At 42.0% G+C, this 21,695-nt stretch overlaps 1 pseudogene across 1 annotated transcript; it reads right to left on the reverse strand.

Moving 5' to 3' along the window:
- Positions 1-10,948: 10,948 nt before the first annotated feature.
- Positions 10,949-13,795, reverse strand: LOC104605877 (putative receptor-like protein kinase At1g11050 pseudogene; annotated as a pseudogene). Its single transcript, XR_016081159.1, has one exon. The product of XR_016081159.1 is annotated as a putative receptor-like protein kinase At1g11050 pseudogene (transcript).
- Positions 13,796-21,695: the final 7,900 nt, after the last annotated feature.

Raw genomic sequence — 21,695 nt, forward strand, 5'->3', positions numbered from 1 at the left:
AGCAGCTCCTTCTTAGCTCGTGCGTCATTCTTTAATTGGTTGATTTCGTTGCATGCTAAGTTAAGTTCGGTGTGGGCATTTCAAGAAGACTCCTCAGCTTCGAGAGCATGCTTTAGGTTCACCTCGGACTGGTAGGCCAAGGCGTGGATAGAGGAGTTCACCTGCCAAGAGAAGAAAACAAGCATCAGTATACGAAAAATCTAAGTAAAAGGCAACTTGAAAGATAAGTTTAAGAGCATACCACCATACAATGTGTGGCCGCTCGGGCCCCGAGCTGAGCAACTGGCAAGTCCGCCCAATGAGCGACCTCCTCAGAAAACACCACATCCTTGCTCTTAAGAAGGAAAAATTTCAAAGTCAAAAAGCTCCGGACTAGAACATCGCTACCCGAAGAGGTGGTGGTCGTCAGAACAGGCTCTAAAGACATAGCCTCCTCGGATATGTGGGGTGGGGTGGCCTTACCCAGGTCCTCCTCAACCAAATCGATTACGGGAGGCTGCTCGGTGACAGGTGGGTGCTTGGACTCAGAAACAGCGACCTCAGTGGTGGTAGCTTCAGTCTCGAGTCTCTCGAAGCGAGCCTTCTTGAAGGCTCTCTTCCTCTTCTTTCCCTTTTTCGTGTTCCCGAGGAGATCATCGGTAGGGATGTCGTCCATGACAACTACAATAAGAACTTGCTAAGTCAGATACAATACCAAAGTAAAACAAATGAAAAAAGTACAGCAAGTAGCAACCTACCAGGAGGACTTAGGCAGGCTTGCACAAGTTTTTCCTCGGTCACGAAGTTTTCAAACTTCAGGCCGAGCTTCGCCCAAGATCGGACCTCCTTCCTCATCTTCAGTTCCAGTCTAACGCCGGAGTCCTATATGGCTGCCCTCCAGTGAGTTGGGAAAGGCCACCCATCGGTGTTGCGGACCACGAAGTAGCACCTCTTCCAAGTTGGGACCTTGTTACGGAGCTCATGCAATAGTTTGTACCTAGGACGAGGATACAAGTAGTAAGTTCGCCTATGCTCGGGAAGAACGCAGGACGAGTTCTTCTTAATGGAAAGGATCGAAGAGAAGACGTTGAGGTCAAGGGGCGGTTGTAATCATGGAAAAGAGAAATGGTCCCTATGATATTACGGATGGAGTTCGGGTGTAGCTGGTCTGGTGATGTTAAAGAATTTAACGATTTTGATTATAAGAGGGTGATGTGGAAGATGCAAACCAGCTACGAGCTGCTCCTCAAAGACCACGATCTCGTTGTGATTATGATCCCAAGGAAAGTTGCCTAAGGGGATGCTATACACAAAGTTGCTAGGGAGTCTGTACCAAGCTACTAAGGGTAGGATCCTATCCGCCGTCATTGTCGACGGGCAAAGTTGTCTGACAGCCGACCTCGGTGTGAGGTGGAAGCTGATTTGCCAGAAGCTTCTCGCTCCTGCCGAGGTGAGTCCGCCTCGAGAAGACTAAGGTCCACATCCTACCCCGAAGTGACTACCTCGACAGGATGAGGCTCCACAATCTGAGCCGAGGTACCCACCTCGGCCCTAGTGGACTCATCGCTCCCGTCTAGAAGACTATCTAAGCTAAGGCTAGACATATTAAAGGAAAGGACAATGGAATCAAAAGAGCAAAGAAATGTGGACTCACCAAAAGGAAGACCGAAGAAAGAGAGACAACCTCGGACCCAGAAATAGCTAACACCGAACTGGAATACTTGAGTGCGACCTCAAAAACTATGGACTTGTAGATTTGTAGCGAAGAAAATGGGCCCTTTGACCCCTATTTATAACCAGTATATCTAGGAACTAACGGTCAAGATCAACATGATTCGACGGCTCCAGGAACTAGCGCGTGTTTTGACGTCCGTTGAGTCTGTAATCGGCTTGACGTCCGTACGTACTGAGTACACGATCTGGGTCACTTCCTAGTTGAGCCGAACGATTGAATAGGTCCGGCCAACAACTCCCCCTCCACATCACCTAGACTTCGTGCCAAATCCACCTAAGCTCATCATGAACTCCCCGCACCGGGTTAGGATCCCTGCCATGAGGAGTGGTGGGCAATTGATGAGGGGTAATTTGGCACCTAGTAAATAAAGGTCACGTGGACGCGATCTACCTGTAGGATAACAACTTAGCAAGGGGAACCTAGTCAATAGTATGTGGAGTTTGTACGTTTAGCCACCTCGGCATAAAGTCAACTTGGCGTCTAATCAAGTTCAGGGTCCAGGAACCGAAGTGACACGTAATCAATTCCAGTAGCTTCCTAGTAGATTCTGAATACTATGCCATAAACTCACCTTGGCTCTAATCAAGATCGGGTGGCGACAATAAGGTTCATTGACTGATACATTACTCCCCGACTGAAGCGGAAACGGATCTCATCCATTCAGGCCACAGATCTCGGAACTGTTTTGGGAAACCCATGATGGCTCAGCTATATAGAGTTATCAATCCCTCCATGGTCCAGGTACACGTGATTACTCGCATCCAAGCACTCTAGCGCTCAAATTCTAGCTCGCAACCACAATAGAATATTGACTTAAGCATCGGAGCTGAAGGGATGAGAGATCTATCCCATGGATGCCCAAAGATTGTGGAATAAGGGGGCGAATTTGAAAAATTTCTCTCCCTTCAACTGGGAATCACATTCCCTATTTAGAAAATCATATTTTCAAGGACCATTCTTGAACCATAAACTAAACTAGATCTGAACCAAAAGGTGTAGGAGAGGATTGTACCTGATCCGAAGAAATAGTATCTCCCAACGAAGGTGTTCACGCCCAAGGAAAGATCCAGAAACTGCTCCCACTGAAGATGGCGCAGTGTAGGATGGAGCAGAATCAGCAGTGTTCTTCTCCAAGAGCTCTGTCCTTCGCAAGAATCAGTAGGATGGTTCGTGAGCACAACTTCCTTTCAATCCTTTCTCAAAGAACTGATGTCAAGATCCAATCTTGACTTCTCCCACACACTGGAGATCGAACTGGCAAACAGGGCGGCAAGAACAGGAAGGCGGCAAGAGAGTATTCGTAGGGTGCAGAATTCTCTCTTCTTGTTTTTTTTTAGCACTAAAGGAAATCTGATGTGTTTTTCAATTAGGCTGCTGCCCCCTTCTTTTTGTTAACCTAGAAAGATCAGCTCCTAATCTCATTAGGAGCTGCTTATCCAAATCATATTTGGATTAGCCTTTTCTTCAAGTGATAAAGATAAACCCTTATCTTATCTGCAGATTAGATTAGCTTTCTCCTAATCTCATTAGGAGGTTTTTAGATCTGAATCACATTCAGATCAGGACTCTCTGAGTGGATACGGTCAAGACCCTATCCTATCTGCAAATCCATCTCAGAATTTGCTCCTTTAATTAACTAAATGAATAGCCTAGTTCGAAATGGGCTTTAGGCCCATTAAGCTTATGTGCTCACTTAACCTTCCTAACTGCTGCCCAGTTGGGCTTCCTTGTATGGTGTGGGACCCAAACATTGATCTACACATCAGCCACATGGGTTCGGCCCAGCCTTTGTTACAAAGCCTGACCAAATACACTATTAAAGACAGTGCACCCCCTGAAACCCATCGAATGGGCTCTATGGGCCCAACACTTACCCAAAGTGGTCCCTGGGCCAAGCCACCTTGTAACACCCAGGGACTGTGGGCAGATGCAAGATTAGCCCATCAGGTATTACCCTCAATGGTCTTACACTTAACCTCTCAGCCCATAATGATCATACACTGCCCGACAAGAGAGGACCTCTCCCTCGGCTGCAAAGAACAGTGTTGCACTCTCCACTTATATGGATCCCGGGAATTAAAACCTTCTTGCAAACATTTTAGAAACCATAATATATATACTTTTATATCTCATATAAAATATACTTTGCAAAACAAATCTCAACGGTTGAAATCGGCTGCCGACAGTCTTGGTTTCCATCAGTGAGAGTGCATCCCCGATCATTACCTTTGTCCGACAAAGGGGCTGATCCTGTCACTATGATCACCCACTAAGATGAATTCTCAGACAGTGCCAACATACCCAGGTTTTGACCCCCGCTAAGGATCTCACTGAATGGTATATCAAAGACAGCCCAATCCAACACCTAGTGCAGTATCATAATCGAGTCTAGGGGTTGGGTGTAACATTCCAGTTTTGCCCATCAATCTCCAAGGTCTAGGGCAATACTGAAAATCTGGTCCAGTTCAAATATTCAATTAATCCTACACTGTATGTGCCTAGGTCTCACCCTGGCAACTGAGACAGGCCACACCAACCGACTTGGTGGCACCACAGTGTTAACCTTGTCAGGATAGGTCTCCCCAGACTGACCCACTGGCTGTGAACATTCTAAACTAACACGAGTCTCATTAAGTGTCCAGTTTAAGGGTATTACACAGAAACATACCAAGGGAACATGAATCAAATATGCACTTTTATTCATTTACAATAAACTCATAAAATACATCATTCTGATTGAAGCTAAGGGCATACAAAACTGTCTAACAGCTCCCACTTGCACTTAGGTCCAATCAAGTACCAGCCGGAGTCCCATGCTTTCCACGTGTTTCTCAAACACTTTCTGTGTCAATGGTTTAGTCAATGGGTTTGCCACATTCTCCGCTGATGCTACCTCTTAACATCAACTTCTGTAGGTCCAATGTTGTCACACAACAGTGGAATGAGTGATGTGTTGAATTCAAAATTCAAGAATGAACACCTTCATTCATAAGGTTCCCTCACTTGAGACAATGTGTTCGGCTTGGGTTGTGGACTATTAATTTGCTACTTAGGACCCCTGTTTGCTGACATTCAGGAAACAACACACGATCCTATCGTGAAAACATATCCAGATGTAGACTTTCTATCATCTGGATTCGACTGGAAATTGGCATCTGTATACCCTTGGATCTGTAGTGAGCTACCATAGAAAACTAGACAAAACTCTTTTGTCCTTCGAAGGTACTTAAGTATGTTTTTCACAGCAGTCCAATGCTCCTACCTAGGATTGGCCTAAAATCTGCTTACTACACTCACTGCCTGAGCAACGTCAGGACGAGTGCACAGCTTGGCATACATGATGCTCCCTTCGGCAGAGGTATAAGGAACGTCTTTCATGCCTTCAATCTCCTCAGAGGTATTGGGAGACATCTTCTTGGAGAGAACGACTCCGTGCCTGAAAGGAACATTTCCTTTCTTAGAGTTTTCCATGCTGTATCTCTTGACTATTTTGCCAATGTAAGCATATTGGGATAATCCTATTATCCGCTTCGATCTATCTCTATAGAGTCGGAGACCCAATATATAGGAGGCTTCTCCAAGATCTTTCATGGAGAATTACTGCGATAGCCATATTTTCACCGTAGTTAACATTCCTACATCATTCCCAATGAGTAGAATGTCATCTACATACAGAACCAAGAAGGTAACCTTATCCCCACTGTTCTTCCTATAGACATAGGGTTCATCCGGATTCTGCTCGAAGTCAAACGATTTGACAGCAGAGTCAAAACGGATGTTCCAACTTCTAGAAACTTGCTTAAGTCCATAAATGGATCTGTTAAGTTTACATACCATGTTTTCCTGACCTGCAGCAATGAAGCCTTGCGGTTGCTGCTTATAGATATCTTTAGTAAGATCTCTATTCAGGAATGCAGTTTTGACATCCATTTGCCAAATCAAATAATCATGGTATGCTGCTACAGCTAGCAGGATCCTAATGGATTTAAGCATGGCCACAGGCGAAAAGGTTTCCTCATAATCGATGCCCACTTTCTGCATGTACCCTTTCGCCACCAGACGAGCTTTGAAGGTCTCAACCTTACCATCGGGGCCCTTCTTCCTCTTGTAAATCCATTTGCAACCGATTGCTTTTACCCCGGAGGGCAGATCTACTAGAGTCTAGACTCTATTGGTCTCCATTGAGTCCATCTCTGCTCCCATGGCCTCCACCCACTTCTGGGAATCTATGTCCAACATAGCTTCCACGTAAGTCACGGGATCCTCCTCACTAGTCAAGGTTTCCACCAAGTAACTATCCTAGTCATAACCATAACGGACTGGTGGCCTGAATACCCGAGTGGATGTTCTAGGTTGGTCACTACCTGGAACTTGTGGGACATCTCCCACTGCTCCTGAGCTCTCCTTATCAAGAACAATTTCCTGACGATGGGTGTCCAGGATGTAATCAGTTTCCAAGAATTGTGCATTTCGACTGCAGAACACTTTCTGCTCACTTGGGTCATAGAATAGATAGCCTACAGAGCCTTTTGGGTAGCCTACAAATAGGCAATGGCTGGTCTTGGATTCCAACTTGTCTGCACTCGTTCTTTTAACGTGTGCTGGATAACCCCAAATCTTCAAGTGTCTGACACTTGGTTTCTTTCTGGTCCAAAGTTCATATGGAGTATTCGGAATCGATTTGGTTGGAACCCGATTCAGCACATAAATCGCAGTCTCTAATGCATAACCCCAAAAGGATGTGGGTAACTCTGAGTGTATTAGAAGCGACCAGACCATATCCAATAAGGTCATATTCCTTCTCTCTGAAACACCGTTAAGTTATGGTGTAGCAGGAGGAGCTAATGGTGATACTATCCCATTGTCCTTTAAGTAGTCCCTAAATTCGTCAGAGAGATACTCGCCACCTCGATCTAATCGAAGGGCTTAATTTCTCTCCCTAACTGTTTCTCGACCTCTTGTAGGCAAGGCTCACAAGTGGAAAGATCTTCTACAGTTAGAAAATCCAAAGGACCATCCTTTACCAACCTTGTGATTCGGTCAACACCGATGTGGCCAAGTCGGTAATGCCACAGACACATGGGATTAACTGTATCACGGGCTCTCTTCATGGGGATTTCAGCCGACATAGTTTCGGTTATGTTAGTTTCTAGAGAAGGATGTAGAACATAGAGACCGTTCTCCAGTTCCCCGTATGCGATGAATCTGTTGTTTCTCTTAATAGTAATCCTTTTACTAAAGAAGACAGAATAACCATCTGCACACAGTTTCGAGACAAAAATCAAATTTCTCCTTAAATTTTGCACATAAAGACAATCTTTCAGTACAATTGTTCCTTCTCTAAAAAGTAATTCCACGGTTCCTATGGCCGCGGCTGCAACAGTTGTAGTAGTCCCCAAGTAGAGTGTGACTTCTCCTTCACTCAGCCTTCTGCTTACCTTGAACCCCTGCAGTGAGTTACACGCATGAGTTGAAGCCCCGGAGTCAATACACCCGGACGTAGAATCTACCAACAAATTGGTATCTATAACACAAGTTTCAAAGTTACCTTTCTTGGATTCCAGGTAGGCAAGACAATTCATTTTCCAGTGGTCGGTCTTCTTGCAAAAGTGACAGGCATCCGATGCTTTGTCTTTCTTCTGCTTCTTGCTCTTAGTGGCTTTCTTCTGAGGCTTTCTTCTGAATCAAATATGCACTTTTATTCATTTACAATAAACTCATAAAGTACATCATTCTGATTGAAGCTAAGGGCATACAAAATTGTCTAACAGAACAACCTCCCCGGGTCATCCACCCTGGTCACTCTGATCTCTGTTTTGCAGTTTGTTCCAACTCATCACTCAAGTACGTCCAGGAAACCCTCAGCTAGAAGCTTCCAAATCGCGCATCATCAGATACTACTTTAGGCAGTGTTTGAGAGAATGGTGAAACCACAATATTTGGGTTTTAAACCACACCACACATCATTTAGGTATTTGGTTATGGTGTGGCATGACCCAAAACCCAATATATCGTGGTGTAGTTTACACCACACCCTAAATATCGACCATAGTATTTTAGTTATCTATCCTGTATGCGATTAATAATAGTTATCTTACCATTACAATTGTTTTTACATTGGATATTAAAACTAGAAATTTTACTTTTTTATGTTTTTACTAATATTAATATTTTTAGATTAATTTTTTTAATAATTATATGCATGTGTTTTATATTACTTTTAATTTTTCAATTCAGCTGGTAACTTTTTTATTAATTCGTATTAGTCATGGTTAAAAATTGATCACATGTTAAATTAACTCATATTATTAATTTGTACTCTACTTAATAAAGCAAAAAACAAAAAAAAAAGAAACATTACCCTTTATGAACAACATAGATTATCTCACATTGTGCATCTGAAATACAAGGAATCAAAACACTAGGTGTGACTTAAACCACAACACACCACACCACACCCTGCAGAATGCCTATGTAGTGTGGTTTGGTTCAAACTACCCATTTTTTACCACAATATAGCATGGTCTTTTCTCAACCACACCACACCTATGGTTTGATTTAAAACACATCACCCAATTTCTCAACCATACTACAGAACACTCCCTTAATTTATTTGTAATTTATCGCATTTCCAAAAGGTTTGTCTTACCAATCAATTGGTCCTAAGGCATCTCTTACGTGGGTCCAAACCCATGGATAAGCATGATGTCTTTATTGTGTCAATAGGTAGGATGCAACTTGGATATGCTTAGATTGAGCATTTGTTAAGTTTTTAAAAGGCAAAATTCCCGATTAATACCCTACAATTTAGGCCTAGTGCCACGTTGATCCCCCAAACTTTAAAATGCGACAATTTAGTACCCAAACTTTCAAAATGTATCAATCTAATACTTATATTTAACCAGCCATTAAGTGGCATGTAAAAAGAGCAAATGCCCTTCGGGTGTCTCTGATCAAATCAGAACCAACTATCAAATTTTTCTCCCTGGCCATGTCATGTGTCCTACACATAGAAGAGTAGGTCCCATCATCTTTTGCTTATACTTTTGAGCAAGGTTCAAAGTATCAATACAATATGCCCCGTATCGAGTGTATCGTATCATATCTTAGGGGTTCGATACACCTGTTTACAGGTGTTTCGGGACCCCACTTTTTTAATAAAAAAATATGCTTGAATATCTTCCTAGAAACCAAATTTTGAAAAAAAAAAACTAAAAAAAAAGTATCTCCACTTGTATCTAAGTACTGATGCACCTCTGCCGATACACAGAGGCGTATCAATACTTTGAACCTTGCTTTCGAGTTTTGTCTCGACTGATACAATATGGGAAGCCGGGTTGCCCGCTTCTTAGGAGGTATCTGAAGAAGCTGCCAGACTTGGAGTTAATGTTCAATTGTATGGATTGGTCGTTCATCAAATCAAACTACTATTGGGGACCAAATGCAATGGCCCCACCACCACTGTTTCGTTACTATGGAGATCACAAAATGTTGGGGAGCTATATGAAGTAACGATTAGGGGTGGCCACAAGCCGATACTCGAGCTCGACTCGGCTTGGTTTCAACCAAGCTTCAAACCGAGCTCGACTCGTGAGGCTAGCGAGCCAAGCTTGAATATATATATATATATATATATATATATATATATATATATATATATATATATATATGGCTGACAAGGCACGGTCCAAATCATCCAACCTGAATGGTCGAACCAGTGACCCACAATCTGGGGGCAAAAAATGGTTCAGCCTTGGTTCAATTTTTAAAACTGTTTTGCACAGTGGGGCCAATCATAACACCCCATGCCAGCCATGGGTGTTAACGATTGGCCCACAGCCTCAAACAAAGCCATCAAGTTCGGCCCATTCTCACTTCTCATTGACTAGTTCACGTCTTCTTGGAAAGCTGTTCATCAAACCCAATTAAAGCTGAATGTAGATGGAAGTTTTTTGTGTCCGAGAAAGTCAAGGCTTGGTGTAGTTTTAAGAAATTCGCAAGGGGTAGCAATTGCAGCCTCTTTTGGGAAGACCACAGGATCTTCACCCATACAATCTAAAGCTCTAGCTGTTTTGAATGGGCTAAAGCTGTTGGAAGGAAAGGAACAGGTGTTGGCTGTTGTGGAATTGGATTGCCTTGTGCTTATTAAAGCAATCACTGGGATCTTTTGGTTTGGCAAAGGATAGCATGTTTTTTTGTAGGGATATTGTGGAAGTTGCCAAAGGTTTTTCTATTAATTTTAACTTTGTTAAAAGACTGTCATAGTGTGGCCCATGAGCTGGCCAAGAAGGGTCTAAAAGAGTCGAGGTTCTATCCTGTTGGTTGCCCAAGATGGCTTCAAGATCTGGCAAACCGAGACTTTAAAGGGTGTTCAATAGTGTGAAAATAGCATAGGTGAGACCATTTTGGTCCTGTGTGATAGAATGTGGTGTTCTACTTTGTGTGGATGGTCCCCATCCACAAAATAGCTTGGACAGGGACAGGCCACACCCCAATTTATCATCCATAGTATTTTCTCATGGATGGACCACACTATGGTGCAGATAGTTTGTGGGAAGGATTCAGTGTAACACAGGTGCATTAACACTAGCCCAACTACCCTCATTTTATTTAATCTTTTAATATATTTTAATTTATATTGAAATTATTTTTTAAATTTTTATTGTTGAAGATAATATTATAGTGATAAATATATTTATTTTTATATTTATTAGTAATTACGTATTAGTGTTTTATTTTCTCTCTTATTTTATATTATTATTTCAAATTATTTTTTGCTAAAATTATGGTTTTTTTATCATTCGTGATCATTGGGTGCAAATGGATCAAATCATCCAATCCAAATCCGATCCTATTTTTGTAGGATTTAGATAACCCTTTCTCGAATTTTTGGATTGGATCCAATTGGAATTTATATCACCCCTATCCGACCCAACCTATATATGTATATATTTATAAACATATTTACATATAAGAATACATGTATATATTAATATATTTAATTATGAATATTGTTTATATTGCATTTTTTTTTTGTAAATTTTTTATAAAAATACATGTATATAGTAATATATATGATGAAAATAGTTGAAAATTACTTATATTTTTTATTTTTCTTTATATAACATCCTTAACAGATTCAAATTTGTATCACCATTTGTGAGATCCAATTGGATCTTGTATTCTGCTATCGGATTAGATTAGGATATACCTTGATTTGAATCCAATCCGATCTGTTTGCATCCCTACATGATCGATTGTGTAAATTATCTCACAAGTTGTACATGAGATGTATGAAATCAATATGTGTGGTGTGAACAAATCCACATTACACTTGTAGAACTCCCCTATGGGTATAGACAGTTTCTATCCACATAATTTTGTCCATAGTTCAAAACAGGTATAAACAGCAGTGTGGTGTAGACTAGTCCCCGACTGTGGATTAATACATACCCACCAATTTCTCATTCACCACACCCCCTTAGTTAGACCTCTCATTGCTAGTTGTATATGCTTTTCTCTGTAATATATTGCTTTATTTTACCAAAAAAAAACACAACCAGCGGGTCAGTTTTTGAGCCCTAGGGTTGAGGATTCAGAAGTGGATTGACTATATAATTCTGACTGAGCCAATCACGAAACACCAAATCAGATCAGTACAAATAATATCCACGTATGAGGCTGTCGTGGCATATAACAATTGGCCCAGATGCTCCTGCTCCCCAAGCAAGTTCGAACACTGTCTAGGGAATGCAAGGGATTAAAGAAAAACAAAGAAAAAAAAAAGAAAAAGAAAGATCCATGATCTACAATTAATGATCCAACAACCACAAGAGACTTAAAAATATTTTCTCGAGTGGACTAGTCGAACTTCTAGGAAATAGCTTAGTTCCTGTGATTGATGGTCAAGCTTGTCTGATCCATTGAAGGGCGTTTGAATATTATAACCCAGACCAAATGTTGAATAATCCTGCTTCGAAGCTGCTAAATTAAGAAAATTAAGCACAAATCCACTTGTGAAATTGGTCCATTTGACTGTTTGTAGGCAAGTTCATCAGATGGTGATATGGTTTCCTGTAATTGATAAATTGGTTAACCAACTTGAAATGAATGCACAAAGGAATTAATTAATCCAAGCTAAGCCCTACTGATCCCCGTGCTCGTGCTTGATCTAGACGTGCTGCCTGTTGAGCTACTGTACAACAAAGAAGAACGAAAGGACTCGTGGCTGAGAGGCAATGGCCTGTCTGGTAATCTGGGTATGTCAATATCACCTTCCAACATTCTGAGGGCGTCAGCGATGGTTGGCCTGAAAGCAACCATTACGTGGGCACAGAGAATTCCAACAAGGACAAACCTCTCCATGATCCCTCTCGGTCCTTGCCCCCTTATCGAGGCGTCCAACACCTCTTCCATCTGTCCTGATTTGACGAGCGTCCACGCCCAATCTGTGATCAGAAGCGCCGACGCAGACGACGTATCAAGCGCCCTCCTCCCGCTCATCACCTCCAGAATTACGACGCCGAAGCTGTAAACGTCGCTCTTCTCTGTGAGCTGCCCGTAGAGCGCATACTCAGGTGCTAGGTAGCCATGTGTGCCGGCGACTCGGGTGGTGATATGAGACTGGCCTTCCCTGCTTTGCTTGGCCAGCCCAAAGTCTGCCACCCTCGCCTTCATCTCTGAATCCAAGAAAATGTTGGTAGCTTTGACGTCTCTGTGGAAGATCGCAGGCTTAATTCCATAATGCAAGTAAGCTAGCCCCCTGGCCACGTCTAAGATTATGTTCTTGCGCTGAGGCCAGCTCAAATGTTTCTTGCTACCGTTATCAGATTCAGTCGCAGAAAAGAGGTGATCAGCAAGGCTGCCATTGGGCATGTAGTCATAAACAAGATATCTCTGCTTACCCTCCAGATCATTGCTTGCTGCACAGCAGCCTCGGAGAGGGAGGAGATTCCTGTGTCTTATTTTGCTTATGATCACAACCTCGTTCAGGAACTCATCATCTTCTCTGGAGTCCAAATCAAGCAGCTTCTTCACAGCTATGGAAGTCCCATCAGCAAGCGTCCCTTTGTACACAATCCCGTACCCACCTTGGCCGATGAAATTCCTCTGCGCAAACCCATCTGTGGCACGTCGAAGCTCCTCCGCCTGGAACCAGATAGCACCCATGTTGGGTGTCACCTTGGCCTTGACACTGCTGACAAATTCTACATGCGCCGCCCGGCGTTTCATTCGATTAGCGCAGAGCCGGTACAGCACGACCACAACCAATACCAGAATGATACCGACGATGGCACCCACCAACCCAAAGACCCATTTGAATAACGTCCCTCGGCTTAACCTCCTCGATGTGTTGATCGCGGCCGAGCCAACCAGCGGCAGGCCGAGAATGCACGCAGCAGTCTTAGTGTCCTGCGAGCCAAATTCACTAACAATGCCAGCAGCGTATAGAACCGTGAAGTAAAAGCATTTGCCGGAGTTCTTCTCATCCAAAGCAACCAGTTGCGAAGTAACTTTCATTCCTGCAGCCAGGCACGAACTGCACGAGGTGAGGCCGGACACATCTCCTTTACAAGAGACATCCAAGGGAGAAGTTGCACCAACTTTTCTTATCCAGTCTTCAGTCGTTACAATCCCAACACAGCTCGAAGAGCTGATAACAAATTGGTCGGAGTTGTTGAAGCAGAAGTGTACGAGGGTCTCCGGCAAGGACAGAGCGACAAGCCTGGTTTGGAGATCAGATAGGCACGCAGAGGAGGAAGCTCTGTTGGGTAGTTGGAACGTGGAGGTGTCCTTGAGGTGCTGCGCCAGTCCCATGCCGAAGAGACTGAGCAGGGTCTGGCAGCAATGCTGTTCATTGTCATGGCACAACGATCTGTCCCACGGGAAGCTCTGCACGTAGCTGAAATCGATTGGACACAAAGAAGACGCAGCATCAACAGATTCAGCAGAGGAAGATATGAACAGGGAGAGGAAGAACAGGAGGTGATGGTGAGAAAATGCAGAGCTTTTGCTTGTCATCTCTTCCTCTGTTTCTTATCCAAATCGGTGTTAGAGTACAAATTGGTGTGGTTTTATAACTCGTGAAGCCGAAAGTGTTGCCACTTGCCTTAACATCAACGTTGGCTGGCGGAAGTCAAAATGCACGCTTTCGGTTACGGGTCCAAAATTAAAAGCATCCCTGACCCTATCAGAATGCACCAAGTCAGCATGAGAGTGGGGCCCATGTGCATGGATTTGACTTGGCGTGTCATGATTGGCCTAGCTTAGAGGTATAGTTAAGTAAGAAGGATGCCTCAGCTTCATATGCAAATATGCAGTAGGCGGTCAAAGTCAAACAAAACTTCTCTCATATGGTATTGAATCTGGACCGTTTATCGTTATTCTTCCTTTTGCTAAATAGAAAAAAGAGAAAAGTTACATAAAGAGCAAAGAGGAAAGTATTGGGGTGTAGTAGTCGTGTGGGTTCCCCATTACTTGCCACTCTGTCACGGGGCTAATCTGCGAGTCCCCGTGCAGCACTTGAGTGGGTCGAGTAAGCCTAAGAAAGTAAGCAAGCACACACCAAAGGCAACAAAAATGGCACATGAATTAGTAAAAAGACATTTTATATTGCAATAGATGGCAAGCACAAGCACACAAATCTGTTTCGAGGGGACCTCATGCTTAACCTTTACACGGTCTTGGCACCTCTCAACTATTCACCTCCCCTCAAAGAGTAACTTAAGCTTTTGGATCTCTAACAAAAACTTACATGGAAATACTGGAAAATCATACTACATAATTACAATAATGCCATTGGCAATCCCCCTTACAAAATACACATGTAGGCCCACCCCAGACGCACTAGACGACACTTTGATGGCATGTCGTGGGCATGGCAAAGGCACTTGATGTCACGAAAAAGTGGTCACTTGTGACAATCTCCCCCACTCAATTCAAGCTTCGTCCTCGAAGACTATCTCTAGTATGCTACTTGAGTCTGCTGCTGGTGAAGGAGGGTTCTTCAGATGATCCACGAACTTCTTCACTTCTATGGCCAGGTCCTAAGTTGAGTCCTTGGCTAGCGGCTTGAAGGTAAGTGAAGTGTGGCTTAGTTTGGTTTGCACTACTAGCTAAGGTGGGGATTGGAACAAAAGATGAATCTAAGTCAAAAGGATGTTGGATATTGAGGAGTGTTCCCTAAGGTTCTCTCCTCACAAGTCTACTATGTGGGTGTAATGGAGGCCGAAAGTTGGGATGGTTCCTAGAGCATGTGGGTGGCACTCTCATCCCAGGATGGTAGGTATGGATGATGTCGAAGTTGGCCTTGGGTCTTCTCTTTGGCCCGTTGCTGAAGGGCGATGGCGTCTTATGTTGTGGACGCGGCTTCTGTTGACGCTGAGGTGGCAGTGGCACTGTCTTCTTGCTAGAGATGTCACGATCAGTTCTTGTTGTATTGACTGCAGTTGCTACTGATGTGCTCCTTAGAGACTCTAGATATGCAGATGGAAGTTGGAGTTGCAAGGCCGAAACTTGCTTCTTCTTTGTATCAATAGAAGTAATCATGTCGACCATGCAAGGTGACCGCTCGTCCATGATCAACAAGGTGTCGAGGTGAGGTGCTGGTGCGGCTTTAGCCTGTGTCAAGAAGTCCATGCCAAGGACGACAACAAAGTCGTCCAATTGTGCAACAGAGAGGTCAATCTCCTGATTCTAGGTGCCAACTCAGAGTCCTACTCAACGAGCCATACCTTTGATGGGTTTTGCACCTATATTAACAGCTTTGAGCCAGCCTGACTCTCTTGAAATGGCCAAATTGAGTCTCTTGGCCTCAGCAATGGATATAAAATTGTGAATGGCCCCTGTGTCAACTAGGGCCCGGGTTGGCTTCCCGCCAAGGTATATGTCAACGAACCTCACTCCTCTCTTGACTGAAGTGGGCTGTTTGGAGGTAGCCCCTTTCTTCACCATGGCATTGAAAAGTTGTAGGGCGCCCACTCTTGGTGCTTGTGTACTCCGCTCCCCGTCGCTTCGTTCATCATCACTCAACTTGGCAATGAGGGCATTTAGTTTCTCCCACTTTGGGCAGTGCTTAGTCATGTGCTCCTCACCACAAATATAGCAAGTGGGAGGACATGTGGGTCTCCCTTGGTATCTGTTGTTGTAGGAGTTTTGGCTTCCCTGTGGCTGCTTCCCTTTGTGGTACTCGACTACTCGACTAGCTTGCGGTGGAATGGCTGCTTCTCCTTCGGGGGACTTGGTGGTCTATCTCCCCCACTCAAGTTGGTGGCATGCAGGCTGGCTGGCTTACTTCATCATTCGACAGTCTTAGTTCATTAAGTTGTTCGACCATAGCCATGGCAGAGGCAAGGTCCTAGACATTGCATCGTTGGAGCTCGAGCTCGGCCCAAGGCTTTAGGCCATCCATGAAGTTAAACAAAAGTCTTTGTCCAACATGTCGGTGACTTCCAAGGTAAGAGCTGAAAATTCTTTGACATATTCATGGAGTGAGTCGCCCTGCTTGAGTGTCTTCATCTTGCGACGGGCGAGATACTCCACATTCTCTGGATAGAAATGCCTCTTCAGCTCCCGCTTGAAGTCAGCCCAGGTTTGGATGGTGCACGTCCCATGTTCTATATCAACACATCTTCTGTGCCACCACAACATAGCGACGTTAGTCAAATACATTGTAGTTGTACGTACCTTAGCTGGTTCATCAATCACACTGGTTGCAGCAAGGTACTGGTCCATTTGCCATAGGAAGTTGTCAAGCTCCCGGGCATCACGTACACCTGTACAGGGAGGTGGCTCCCTAATCTTTATGTGGGAAGGAGTGTGCACAAAGGAGGTGCTGGCTGGATTGGCAATGGCCTTCTCCAAGATTGCACACTCAGCCTTGAGTTCATCTAGTTGAGCTTGGGAGTCGGAGGAACAAGCGACTGCCTTCATGGCTGCCCATTCTGCTTTCATTTCATTCAATTGGGCTTGGATGGCCATTGGGGAAGACATGGCTCTCCTTTACGCTGCCCACTCGTTTCTCATTTCGTCAAGTTGGGCCTAAAAGCTATCTAGCTTGCCTTGAATGTTGGAGTGGGATGAGCTTCCTTCTTGTTGGCGTGCAGTGCTGCAAACTTCCTTGAGTGTCCCATTAAGCATGTCGTGGACCTCATCAACAATACCATTCATGCGGCCTTCCACCTCTACCACTGCACTCTCAATGGCTTCAATATTTTGGTGGAGCTCATCTACTTGGTCACGCATCTCACCCACAGTGGCTTCACAACGTAGCACTAGTAGGTCGGTGGCGGAATGCTTGTCATGGATTTCTCATGCTTGCTTGCCTTTGATGTGCGGGTCTTCGGTGCTTTGTCCTTGATTGTGTCATCGGCGGGTGCACCATCCACCTCATGGGATAGGGAGAGTCCATGATCGATCTCCTCCATGATGTCCTTGTTATGCTTCATGATGTGCTCGCGTTACGGGTCAATGGGCTAGGAAAGAGCTTCGGCTCTGATACCAACTGTCATGGGGCTAATCGGCGAGGCCCCGTTTAGCACTCGAATGGGTCGAGTAAGCCTAAGAAAGCAATCAAACACACACAAAAGGCAACAAAGATGGCACATGAATTAGTAAAAAGGCACTTTATATTATAGTAGATGGCAAGCACAAGCACACAAGTCTGTGTCGAGGGGACCTCATGCTTAACCTTTACACGGCCTTGGCACCTCTCAACTACTCACCTCCCCTCAAAGAGTAGCTTAAGCTTTTGGTGCTCTGACAAAAGATCATATGGAAATACTGGAAAATCATACTACATAATTACAATAATGCCATTGGCAATCCCCCTTACAAAATACACATGTAGGCCCACCCCAGACACACTAGACGACACTCTGATGGCATGTCGTGGGCATGGCAAAGGCACTTGATGTCGCGAAAAAGTGGTCACTTGTGACAACCTGGCTCATGTTTGAAGAGATGGGATCCATCTTTGAATGAATGAATCCAAATGTCAAAAATCAGACGATTATTGTATTCTCTTAATGCTCATTTTGGGTGGATGATCCAGGCCTTTACTATGTTTAGTTTGATATAAAAATGCAAAATTCTTTCAAGAACTTTCTCTCAATTTTCTGTTAAAGATAAATTATAAAGATCCCTTCCACTATGGGTTAATGACAATTATCGCCCTGAATTTTCATTTGTGACAAGGACCCCTAAATGACAAATACCCTTTTTTTAGAGTTTTGTTAATTAACTTCACAAAAGAAACTCATTCAGCCTATTAAAAATTTTCAAATCCCCAAATTGCCATTAATTTTTTATTTGAACATTGATTAGTTTTCTAAATGTAATAGTGAAGTCCCATCGGTTATATCCTTAAAGATTTAAGGCTGGATTAAATATTCAAATGAAGTGGTAGAGATTTCTTTTTGATAGATATTAATTTAGGGTTTTATTTGTTTTCTTGATATATCGGAGAAAGGAGTGGATAATTTTTATATTTTAAGATGAAGAGAGGCATCGATGTCAATGAAATGAAACAATAAAATGGTGAGGAAATGGAGGTATTTTTGGGATCAAGGGTTTAAGAGAAAAGGGTGAGAAAAAGAAAATAAAGAAAGTTCAGATAGGTATTTTGATAATTTAATCCATTCTGTCATCTAACTTAATGACGTGCAGGTATTTGTTGCAAAGTGAAAGTTTAGAGGGATCTTTGTTGCAAATGAAAGTTCAAGGGGGTAATTGTCACTAACCCATAGTACAAGGGGATCTTTGATATTTACCCAAAAAACATATATAGTTCAATCATCAGTTCTATGGAGAAGATCTTATGAAAAAACCTCCAATGAAAAGTTGAACCTGTGCTTTTGTTAAGTGCAAAGCACAAATTCACTCAAATCAATCATTTAAGTTCCACTACAGAAAGACATGATACCAGAAAAATTTATAATCAATCAACCAACTTCATAAAAGTGGTAATCAATCATTGTGCGTTCATCAAAATTCACCTAGGGGTTTGATTGGTCAAAGCCTTTCCTAAGAACATGAAAAATGAAAAATTAGGAAAGAATATCCTATAGAGAGATTGGTTTATTATATAAAATCAAAAATGAAACTATGAGAAAAGTATAATAAACTAAGGCCCCATTTGGTTCGAGAGAATAGGGTTTGGAATCAGAATCGGAATGGGTTATTCCGATTCCAACTGTTTGGTTGGGTGGAATCGGAATCCCATTCCCATTTTTGTTGGAATGGCATTCCCCCATTTGAGGGAATGGCCATTCACTGCACCTCCTTTGGGAATGAAATCCTACTCATGCTGATTTCAATTCCCATTCTCATTCCTATCTGAACCAAACAGACTATGGGAATGGACCATTCCGATTCTGATTCTGATTCTAACTGCAACCAAATGAACCCTAAGTACCCTATGTTTGGATAGATCTGCACTCCTATAGCATTGCAGCCTATGTTCCACACTTCCACTTATGGATTAATCAATCCCTTCTTGGTATTAACCAATACTATACCTGATTTTTTGCAAAAATACAAGAAAAACAATTCTTGTAATATACAAAAATATGTTCTATTTGAATGAAAATGTTTTCCAAGTGGGCTCTCATATGTTTATAGCAGAAACTTTAATCTTTATCAAATTGGTTTCACTATTTTAGTTGATAAAGATTGGACTTATAACACCAATCAGCATATTCCTCCAACACCATGCTTATATACTCTATTGACCTTCCTAAAAATGGGGATCAAATTCATGTAGCAATCATTTTTACTTTATATCTCTCTTTTATAAGAGAAACTACAAAACTCCATCACTTTTAAAGGGGAACATTTTGTCTCAAAATCTAATTCAATAAAATTAAAAAATAAATAATTTCTTAAGCATGATCTTATCTCTCATGGACTGTGTCACCATGGTTGATATACCACAAACTCTAATATTCAATTATAACCAAATTTTACAATTTTAATTGTTGGCTTAGAGGATCTAGATACCTTGGGTAGGAAAGGAAGTAGGGTAATCATGCTTCAGATGAAGAATTTGTGTTGGCTCACAAATGGTTTTTTCCTCAGTAAGAGGGCATGTCTTAGTTAGCTAGGCTTTGCAATGGTAGCTTCATTTTATGGAGAGAGCTGAGGAAAATTTTCTCTATTCAAAGGCAACACCACAACTTGTAAGTGTGAATCCTAGATAAAATATAATTAAAGGTCATTTTGTATTTTGATCTCAAGTATGGAACTTAGGCTCAATTTGGGAAAGAGTATAAATAAAAATATGTACAATGCAAAACCTTATAAATTGTATTTGTAAACGTTCTAATTACACTGTACATATTAGTGTTTTTGTACTCTAACCAAACTGAGCCTTTGGTTAGAGTACAATGAAAAGCAAGGTTTAGAAATACAAAATACATGTTTTTGCAATGTACATATTCATATTTGTACTCTTCCTTTTGGAAAGAGTACAAATAAAAATATGTACAATGCAAATGCATACAAAATATGAGGTTTTGCACTCTATATATTTGTATTCGTACTCCTTCCAAACTGATCCTCAGTTTGTAAAGAGTACAAATGCAAATATGTAGAGTGCAAAGTCCTCTCAAACTGAGCCTTAAGCCCAATTGGAAAGAGTACAAATGCAAATATACACAATACAAATGTATACAAAATAATACAAAATACAAGGCTTTTGCACTCTAAATATTTGTACTTGTACTCCTAAACTGAACCTTAAGTTCTATTTCGCAACCCCTTGTTAGAAGATATTGCAACCAAACCAAGCCAACAAGTGAAATTGAGATTTAATTGCATAAAGACATTAGGTTTATAGAAGAACAAAATGGAGAAATTAAATATATTTGATTGATATAGTTACCCATTTCAAATTTCAAAAGAAAATTCCATACAAAAAAAAAAACAAGGCTATTTGGGAGAAATACAATGTGAAAAATTTTAGCAACAACATGGGTGGAGAACCAATATATATATTTGGGAGAGAAACATAGGTGCTCGACTAGTTCTTTTTGTAATTAGCAAGAAGGAACAAAACCTCTTTCTGATGATCCACCACAATGCATGAAGATATGTTAGATAAATACTTGTTCAAAAGAAGGGTTCAAAACAACATGAACAAATCAAGCACGTAATGACACAAATACACACATGCACACACATATTTGAGAACTACAAAGAAAGACGAAGTAGAGAATACACAACAACTACCAATAAGGGTTAAAAAAGCTAAGCTAAGCTAAACTAAGATAATCTTCACCACTCCACTCACTCATTCAATACCCTTGACCTAGAGTGTTTGCACTTTCTACTATACATAGAAAGTGATTACAAAAAGTAGTTATAAAAATTAAAAAAAAAAAAAAACATTACACAACACACACATCCCACCACCCTATTGCAATTGTTCCCAATACATTTGTTGTTTATGAACTCCTTGTTTAGTCAAAGCATCCATCAAACAATTCTTGAAACATCCAATTCATTTTGAAATTGCCAAGCCACCCCTTACCCTTCTTTAGCCACCCTACTAATCTTTGAATCCCCTTTAATAATCAACCTTATAATCCCCATATCTTTAGCTTTTTGTACCTTGTACCCCAAAAACTGTTGCCAAAAGTTTTGCCCTTATTGAATCCCCTAGTTCCTTTGGACCCAAATACAAAGCACAAATAGTACCACCCTCATCCCTTATTACTCCCTTAATTCATAAAGGACCAGGATTGCCCAAATTGTTTTCATCAAAGTTCAATTTCACCCAAGCACCAATTGGAGGTGACCAAACCTCAAGAATTTTTTGTTTACTAGAAGAAGAGCTAGCTATTGCCCCCTAATTCTTGAATAAGTCCTCCACTATAAAGTCTAAGAAAAGTTTCAGTGTCTTTACCCAATGTGTAACTCTTAGGATTATGATCTCAATAGCTCCTTTTCCGCAAAAAAAAAAAAAAAACACTTGGATTTTTTT

This window comes from Nelumbo nucifera, chromosome 1, assembly GCF_055504915.1.
Source record: "Nelumbo nucifera cultivar China Antique chromosome 1, China Antique-T2T, whole genome shotgun sequence".
Lineage (NCBI taxonomy): Eukaryota > Viridiplantae > Streptophyta > Magnoliopsida > Proteales > Nelumbonaceae > Nelumbo > Nelumbo nucifera.